This window comes from Nylanderia fulva, unplaced genomic scaffold (assembly GCF_048542155.1).
Source record: "Nylanderia fulva isolate GAGA-0341 unplaced genomic scaffold, ASM4854215v1 Scaffold778, whole genome shotgun sequence".
NCBI classification, from domain to species: Eukaryota; Metazoa; Arthropoda; class Insecta; order Hymenoptera; family Formicidae; genus Nylanderia; species Nylanderia fulva.
In genome coordinates this window covers 5,001-13,783 of record NW_028190892.1, presented here as the reverse complement: position 1 = coordinate 13,783, position 8,783 = coordinate 5,001, and the positions used below count along the sequence as shown (strand labels likewise).

At 55.2% G+C, this 8,783-nt stretch overlaps 2 pseudogenes; one reads left to right on the top strand and one right to left on the bottom strand.

Annotated features, from left to right (window-relative positions):
• Positions 1-522: 522 nt before the first annotated feature.
• LOC146720113 (large subunit ribosomal RNA) lies at positions 523-2,759 on the top strand (annotated as a pseudogene).
• LOC146720112 (uncharacterized) lies at positions 2,451-7,073 on the bottom strand (annotated as a pseudogene).
• Between the last annotated feature and the right edge of the window lie 1,710 nt (positions 7,074-8,783).

The following is an 8,783-nucleotide window of genomic DNA, read 5'->3' as shown; positions in this document are numbered from 1 at the left end:
AGATGACCGGACTGCTTCGCACTCTGGCCGCGCTCTCGGTGCATGCGCTCGCGGTCTTTGCCGAGGCCCCTTCCCCGCACACATAACGGTATTACGGAGAAAATACGGCGGTCGCGCCCGGCGGGGGAAGCATTCGAAACCTTTACCTCTTTAGGGGAAAAGGGGGGTTTGAATCGCGAGCCGACGCGTTCCGATCCACAAATTTTTTCGTAAAGCAAAAAAAGGGAGGCGCGCCGCGTCGTGTACTCGCGAATCGATTCCGCCCGAATTTGTAAAAAAGAGAGGGAGAGCCAGAATTCGAACCCCGCGATATATCTTTTCCTTCCACCAACAAGGTGTGTGCGGTTAGCCCCCGGCGATTTGCCTCCGCGATTTCTTTGGGGCTGCCGTGCTGCTCCCCCTCTTCGACCTTCTCTCTTCTCCCTCTTATTAATATATATTTAGGGGAAGAGAGACGATGAGGACCGGCGGAGGAAAGGGCCCTACGAAAACTCCTAGCGACGACCTCAAGAGGCAAATTTACCCGCTAAATTTAAGCTATTATTAAGCGGAGGAAAAGAAACTACCAGTTTTCCTTATAGCGGCGAGGAACAAAAAGAGCCCAGCACCAAACCCCGCGGTTCCGCCGCGGGGAAATGTGGTGTTTGGGAGGATCCGCTTACCCGAGGTGCCGCGTCGCGCCCAAGCCATCTTGAATGGCCCACTTACCCTAGAGGGCCAGGCCCGGGCGCCCGGGTCGCGCCTGGGGAGGATCTCCCCTTAGAGTGGGGTTCTTAGAGTGCAGCTTAAGTGGGTGGTAAACTCCATCTAAGGCTAAAACGACCAAAAACCCGATAGCGAAAGTACCGTGGGGGAAAAGTTGAAAAATTTGAAGGAGAGTTCAAGAGTACGTGAAAACCGTTCGGGTAAACCTAAAAAACCCAAAAAAGATCGAAGGGGGAATTCATCGTCAGCGGCGCTGGTTTTGCGTCGGTGCGATGCCCGCGGATCCTTGGGCCGGCGCGGGCACGCTACCGTGCGCCGATGTCCGGGCTCGCGTCGTGCACTTCTCCCAAGTAGAACTTCGCGACCCGTGGTCCCGTCAAACGGCCCGGGGCGGTGTTTTGTCGCGTCGCCGGTAAAACGGCACGCGAAAAAACCCTGGGTTTGCCCGGCCGGTTCGGGGTAGCGCAAGGTATCGGCCGCACATTCACGGTGCGTCGAAAACCGCGCAAGCGCGCCCCCCCCCCCCCACGGAAAATCGGAGGTTACGGATTTCGCCGCGCCCCCGCCCGGGCCCCCCTTTTGTTACAGTACGTAAAACCTTCGACGGGGTTCAACGTCCCCCCGCGGTCTCGCGGGAGACCAATTTCGGTCGCGAGTACTCTTTGGGTTCTTAGGCCCCGTTTGAAACACGACCAAGATCTACCATGTCGCAGTCTTTGGGGACTTGCGCGAACCTAAGGCGTAATAAAAGTGAAGGTGGCCCGGGGGCCCGTCGACCTAGGGAGGATGGGCGCGTCGCGATGCGCCTCGCATCCCGGGCGTCTCGTTCTCATGGCGAAAAGAGGCCGCACCCAAGCACAACTTTTGGGGCCCGAAGGGTGGTTTCCCCTTTCCTGGGGGGCCCCGGGCAAGTCAGGGGAAACCCCGATGAGGCCTAGCGATTTACGTGCAAATTGAAACGTCCCAACGGGTAAGGGCGAAGACAATCGAACATTAAAAGCTGGTTCCCTCCGAATTTTCCCCCAGGATAACTTGCACTCGGCCGTTCCGCACGGAACGCGCGCCCAGTCTCATGGTAAAGCGAATGATTAAAGGCCTGGGGCGAAACGACCTCAACCTATTCCAATTTAATGGTTTAGATCTTGGCTTTCCCTTTAATTATAAGCCACGAGCATTTTTTCGTCAGAGTGAAGTGGGCCCTTTTTTGGGAAGCAAACTGGGGGCTTGGGATGAACCAAAGCAAGGGTTAGCCCCCCAAAAAGACGCTCATGACACCCGAGGCGTTTTGGGTTTCTTAGACACAGGACGGTGGCCCTGAAGCGAATCCGCAGGTGTGTAACAACTCACCTGCCGACAATACCCTGAAAATGATTTGGGGCGAAGTCGACTACCCCTGCCGTCAGCGGCAAGTGGGGCGGCCACCGGAGCGGGCGTTAGTTTCTCGCGTCTTTACGAAGGAAAAACCCCGACAGTAGGAGGTTGCGACGGTGGCGCAGAAGGGTCTGGGCGCGAGCCTGCCCCGAGCCGCCTTTTGTGCAGATTTGGTGGTAGTAGCAAATAAATCCAGCAGGCCTGGAGGACTGACGTGGAGAAGGGTTTTTGTGAAAAGCCCTTGGGACACGAGTCATTTATCTTAGCCTAGGAGAATCCTTGTTTATGACGGCGTAAATATACTCGAGGTCGAGAAATAAAAATAAATATTAACGAAAGACCAACCCGTCGGGGGAAAGGAAAACCCGGGTTTCCTATTCCGGAACCCGGCAGCGGAACCGCATACAATTGGGCCCTCGTAGAGTGTGTTTGGGTAACCCAAAAAAAACCCGGAGACGCCGTCGGGGATCCGGGAAAGTTTTCTTTTTTGTATAAGCGTTCGAGTTCCCTGGAAACCTCTAGCAGGGAGATAGGGTTTTTTGGAACGCGAAGAGCACCGCAGTTGCGGCGGTGTCCCGGAGCTTCCCCTCGGCCTTGAAATCCGGGAAAGGGGGCCACGTGGAGGTGTCCGCCGGTTTCTTACCCTTTCCGCACAGGTCCTCCAAGGTAAAGAGCCTCTAGATCGATAGAATAATGTGGTAAGGGAAGGGTGCAACATTGGATCCGGGTTAACTTGGGGGGGAATCGGTTTGGGCCCTTTGGGGAGGCGGGGCGTGTTGGGCTTGGTCGGGAACGGTTTTGGCTGACGTGCCGGCCTGGGCGAGGTAAACGGTCGGCGTTCCCCCGTCGGCCGGCCCCGGGGGAATCCGAGCTCGGTCCCGTGCCTTGGCCGCCCGCGGATCTTCCTTGCTGCAAGGCTTTCCGTGGGGGCGCGAGCCGTCGTGGTCGTCCTCTTCGGGCCGCCTTTCAAGGGCTCAGCTCAGAACTGGCACGGACTAGGGGAATCCGACTGTCTAATTTAAAACAAAGCAATTGCGATGGCCCTCGCGGGTGGTTACGCAATGTGATTTCTCCCCAGTGCTATTGATTCAACGTGAAAGAAATCAAGCAGCGCGTGTAAACGGGCACCATCACAGTTTAAACCATAAACACAATGGAAGGATAAGCGTTTCCCAGTTTTCTGGCAAACGTCCGGCCCTGTCGTAGCTGGATCGGCACGTAGCCTAATGCGAGTAACCGCGGTGACCCGTTAATTGTCGAGGTTGGCTGATGGTGGCGAATGCTTGGCCGATCAACTAATCTTGGCGCTGAGAATCCCACAGTTCGGGGTCCGAGGCAGATCGAAGCTGTCAACATCACTTCGATACTAATAACACCGGGTAGTGGGGAGTAGGGAGCCCCACCGGAGGCTACCGGTGCCCTCCCAATTTGGTTTGTCGGACTCTAAAGGGGCGTGGAAGTTTAGGGCGCCTGGCGCAGTGTGTTTCCGTGAAAATTTTCATGTGTAGAGCATTCCCTTACATTTGGGGCCTCTGTGCATCCCAGCCCATCCATTTCACGGTTGGACGAAAATATGATTCGGCCTGCGTGGTTTCGGTGCCTTGCTCCACCTGGGGCCCCCACACAGGGTACAATAAAGAGAGGGGGAATGGTGGATTGCGTCCAGGTGACGCAAACCTAACCTATTCCATAGTCACTTGTGTTGGCGTGGTGAACCGCGCCCCTACTCTGAAGGATCTGCTTGTCCTGGCTTACTAATACGAGTGAAATGGCGCTGTAAGGGGAAATCCCATGTGTGGATCCCGATTCTAGCGGAAGGGGAGTAACCGCGAGTAGCCGCCGGCACCGTGGGGGCGCTTTACTGTGGGGGCTAACCGCCCCCCCAGACCCCCTGTGCGGTCGTAACCATGGCTCTCTTAAGGTAGCCAAATCCTGTCATCTAATTAGTGACGCGAAATAAAGGGATTAACGATTCCCACGTCCCTACTACTACTACACACCCTTGCCACGAGTGGGAGTCCGCAAGACCGAATGTTCATATGTGGCGCGCACACCTAGTGGGGTAGTAGCATGGCTCCCTCTTGCTTTTCGCACGCAGAGCCGGGACGGCGTGAAGGGCGAGGAGTCGAAGAGATTTTAAAAAAAATTAAACTGCGAATGACTAGATTGACCAGCACAAACTCTGGACAAACCCGTCTAGAAATGAAAACGCAAAATCGGTAAAAAAACCGAAAGCCCAAAAAATGGTGTCCTTAGACTTGGCCCCAGAGTGTTCGGTCCCGGAGCTGGGCCCCTTCCCCTTACAAACCTGGGGCCTCGAAAATACGGATTGTTCCCCACGGCGCGGGGGATTTCCGGGTCGTTCGATTTTCCCGGGGGGAAGGTCGCAAGCGTTTCCCTAACGGGGCCCATAGTTTTGTGGCTGAAACCCCTCGATGGACGGGCATGGGAGTGGAACATCTAAGAACACTCGGGGTTTTCTTCTGCGGCTGCGGCACGCGGGGAGGGTTTGCCCCGGGGGTTGTCCGAAGGGCAGTCACCCAACTGAGGGGGAAATGGACCCGGTCCCCCGGGCTATGGGCCCAGACCTTGAGGCGAAAGAAGTCGGCAGTGCGCGTTGGAAGTCGCAAAGCCTCCGGAAAAGCAGTACGTGGGACTCGGCTTTGGGGTTTCGCTCCGGTGCAACTCCCCGAGACTTGCCGACGCGGGGGGGTTTTTTAAAAAGGGGTAAGGGGGAACCAAACCCCTTTAAAGGGCCCAGATGAACCCAACGCAAGATTGAAAAGCAACACCCGCGTGGCGACTCTGCCCCCCTGGGATGCACTTCGGTGCAACTCCGAGGCCCGGCCACGCGTGGTTTCAAAAAAAGGCTAAAGGCAACACGCCTTAAGGACCCATTTGAACCCCGAATTAGTGATTGCAACTCAAACACTCCGCGTGGACTCGCCCCCTGGGGTGCGCTTCGGCGTCCCCTGTCGGGGGCTGCCGCGACGCGTGTTGAAACTGACAGAAAACGTAAAATGCAATGGGTGCGGCCCTGGGGAAAAACAAGCAAGGATTGAAAGGAATGGGCGGAACTCCGGCCACATCATGGCCGCGAGTGTCCACAAACGTTAAAAATCTCCCGAGTAAATGCGGGAACCCAAAACTCTCCCAAAATTCTAAAAACAACACGCCGCGGCGAAAAGAAGGGAAACTTATTTTTTATTTTAGGTCCCTTTCCCGCCTCAGGCTGGACACACTGCAACCCGCTACGAGTCGGGCGTCACTGACCCCAAAGGGGGGTTTACAAGTAGCACGCGCACAGGATGCGTTGGAGGAGCCACTCGGGGTTGCCCGCACCAGCAAACTTCCTCCCCCCATCCGAGGACTGGAGTGCTTTGGGGGGGGCACGAGTGCGCTGCCCGTACCTATCTATTCCAATCCTGTCCTACAACACCAAGTCCCTTCCCGGAGACCCATCACATTTCCGCTCGCCCCCCCTCAGGTGTTTAAAGGAAAAGGGCAGGGGGCTCTTCTGCGGCTGATGGGCCCCGCCCCCCGGTTTTTTACCCGGGGGCGGGGGAAACCCAAAAACGACCCCCTTTTCTTTTCAGACATCATCATCGTATCCTGTCGTTTTCGGTGGTTCGGTTTTCCCTTTTTTAATTTTTGTCTCGTTGGTTTTGTCTGCTTCGGGGGGGGAAAGCCCATGAATAAGTAGGCGTTTCCTAACAATGGCGCTTTGTCTTCTTAAGGGTTAGGTACCGTGCCGAGGGCATGAAAAGGTCGCGTAGACGGAAGATCGCGGCCGTAACGGTCCGCCCAGGATATCCGCCGCCTCCCGTGGACTTAGGTTTGGTGTCGATTTTTGGTTTTTGGCCTGCTTCGCTTGACCCCCTCTTCCACCGCCTGGGGGGGAAACAAATGAGTATTTTCATTTTTTTTTGGTGAGAAGGAGTGCCCGCCTGGCAAATCGCTTTCCTGTCGGGTGGGACAGTAGCCCAGGGAAGCACATAGTGGCTGCGGGCCTTCGTGCTGTCCGAGTTGAACTAGCTAGATGCGACGCGACCGCGAGAAAGCCCAGGCCGATTTCATCAAACCGGCTAGAACCGAACGTAGATATAAGGGAAAACCGCGGAAAAAACCACGAGAATAGAGCAGGGATTAGCACCGCGATTAGCTCCGTGATGTAGTTCCCGCGACCAGCGCCGTAAATAACGCTGAAATTAGCTTCCGCGAATCCCCTAGAACCTCAACCCCACACTCATAAACTATCGGATCGAGCCGGGGCCGCTCCAAAGCGCGGCAAGCTCCTCTTCTTCTACTTCGACCGGAAATTTCTCACTGGCGACCACGGGGGGTGAGAATCCTGCAGCTGAACATGAGACGTTCGGGCTAAAGTCACGGGAGAGGTGCGTCAGCTCGTCGTCGCAAAGCGACTTGACATCTTGTTATTGCAGGAACCATGTGTCAGGAAGCGGGACACGGGTCACACCTTCGTTGGGCTAGGATTGGGGAATGAGAGTGGCCGCCGTACGCTCGCAGCGCCCGTGGGCAGCGGTGGCAGCCTGTAACTCTCAATTCCAGCTGTTGTTTATCTCGCAGCTTAGCACAGCTCATTGTGTCTGTGCAGAAGTGCAAGCACCTGGCTTCTCCTTCTATGTGGCTTCGTGCTACTTTCAGTACTGCGAAGAAATAGAGAAGCACCTCAGGCACCTCGAAATGGTGTTTCATTCGCTGAGGGGGAAGAGATTGATAGTTGCGATAGATGCCAATGCCCGATCGCCGCTGTGAGGTCCCCAGGAGGCGGACGAAAGAGGTGCGAAAGTCGAAGACCTCATCCGGGCATCTGGTATAGAGGTGGTCAACGATGCTGGCCAGAAACCCACCTTTTGGACGGCAAGAGGTTCATCATATATCGATGTGACCTTGGCGTCGCCCTCCATGACCCGGTTCATCAGGGAATGGAAGGTACGGGACAATTGGACAACCAGCGACCACAACTCCATCGACATCAGGCTCTGAGTGCCGAAGGGGCGGGACGCCGGAAGTGCCGCGAACATGAGGTTCGACACCCGTCGGGCCGACTGGGAACGGTTTTCCGGGACTCTCGCTGATCTTTCAGAGTCCATGCTGGAGGCGCTCGAGTTGAGGTCGGCGGAGGAAGTAGAGAAAATGGCCGAAAAGTTCGCAGTTGTCCTTAGCGAGGCATGCAAGGCTTCAATGCCAAGAAAAAGGCATTTTAGGAAGTCCAACCCGTGGTGGACTAGGGAGCTAACAATCTTCAAGAAAAGGCTATACAGGTTGAGACGTGGCCTGCAGAAGGAGCGTGGCCAGCCCTCATACGTGGAAAAACTGTCGGAGTACCGCTCTTCTTTGCGGCTGTATGGCAGAAATATAAAAAGGGCAAAGATCGATAGTTTGGCGGGAATTCGTAACATCTCATAGAAATTTAGAACCTTGGGGCTTTGTTTATAAGCAACAAGCGGAGAAACTCCGAGTAGAAAGAGTGCTCAGCACACTCAGGCATGGCGAATCTTCAACTATGACTCTAGAGGAAACAGCCAACTGTCTTCTTAAAGTACACGTCCCCGATGACCGAGTTGCGAGCGATACACCGGAACAAAGCGTATTACTGGCTAACGCGTACACGCCACCTGAGACACCGGACGCCTCCCATTTCACGGTGGTAGAAACGATAAGAGTAGCGAAGACTCTCAAAAGCAATAAAGCGCCGGGAACCGACCTCGTGGAAGTTAGCGTATTAAAAGCAGCGTTGAAAGTGATCCCCGGCCAGATCACTAAACTGTTTAACGGGTGCCTAGAGTGGGGCGTCTTTCCCTCCGCCTGGAAGATTGGCTCGTTGCGGGCCTTGCTGAAGGGTGAGGACAAGGACGAAAGGGACCCGAAATTTTATAGACCAATTTGTCTCCTCTCTGTGGTAGGTAAACTTTTCGAAAAATTAATTAAGAAGCGCCTAACGGGAACGTCGCTGGCGCCGGGTAGAATTCCGGATCGACAGTTCGGCTTTCTCGCGGGAAAATCGACGGAGGACGCGATAGTCGAGTTGCGAAGATTGGTAAGGATTTCTGAGGGTAGATACGCCGTCGCGTTACTTTTCGACATATCGGGCGCGTTCGACAACGTCTGGTGGCCTTTGGTCTTAGACGTGCTAAAGTCCCGGGACTGCCCGCGAAACGTATTCGAAGTAATCCGAAGTTACTTCAACAATCGAATAGTAAAGCTCGCGATAGGCTCGGTAGAGGTCTCCAAGCGGGCGTCGAGGGGGTGCCCGCAGGGCTCCGTCCTCGGTCCGGCCTGCTGGAACCTAATGTTTGACGGTCTTCTGCGACGGCTGGAAGCGGAAAAAATAGAATTCGTGGCATACGCGGATGATCTCGCCGTCGTAATAAGCGGAAACTCGCGTAGAGAGATAGAGGTAGAAGGTCAACGCGCGGCGAACCTAATAACAAAATGGTGCGAGTTCGCGAAACTCCAGGTCTCGGAACGAAAGACCGAAGCCATCGTCCTTAAAAACGAAGCGGTACAACGGAATCCAATCGGGAGCCGGAGAGGAGATCGACCGGATAGGAAGCGTAAACGAAATAGGAAAACCGCAGACTTCTTTAGCAGGCCACCAACCATTAAGATTAATAACGCGAGTATAAAGTTTAAAGGCGCGGTAAGATACCTGGGGGTCCACTTCGACGGTGGACTCGAGGTGC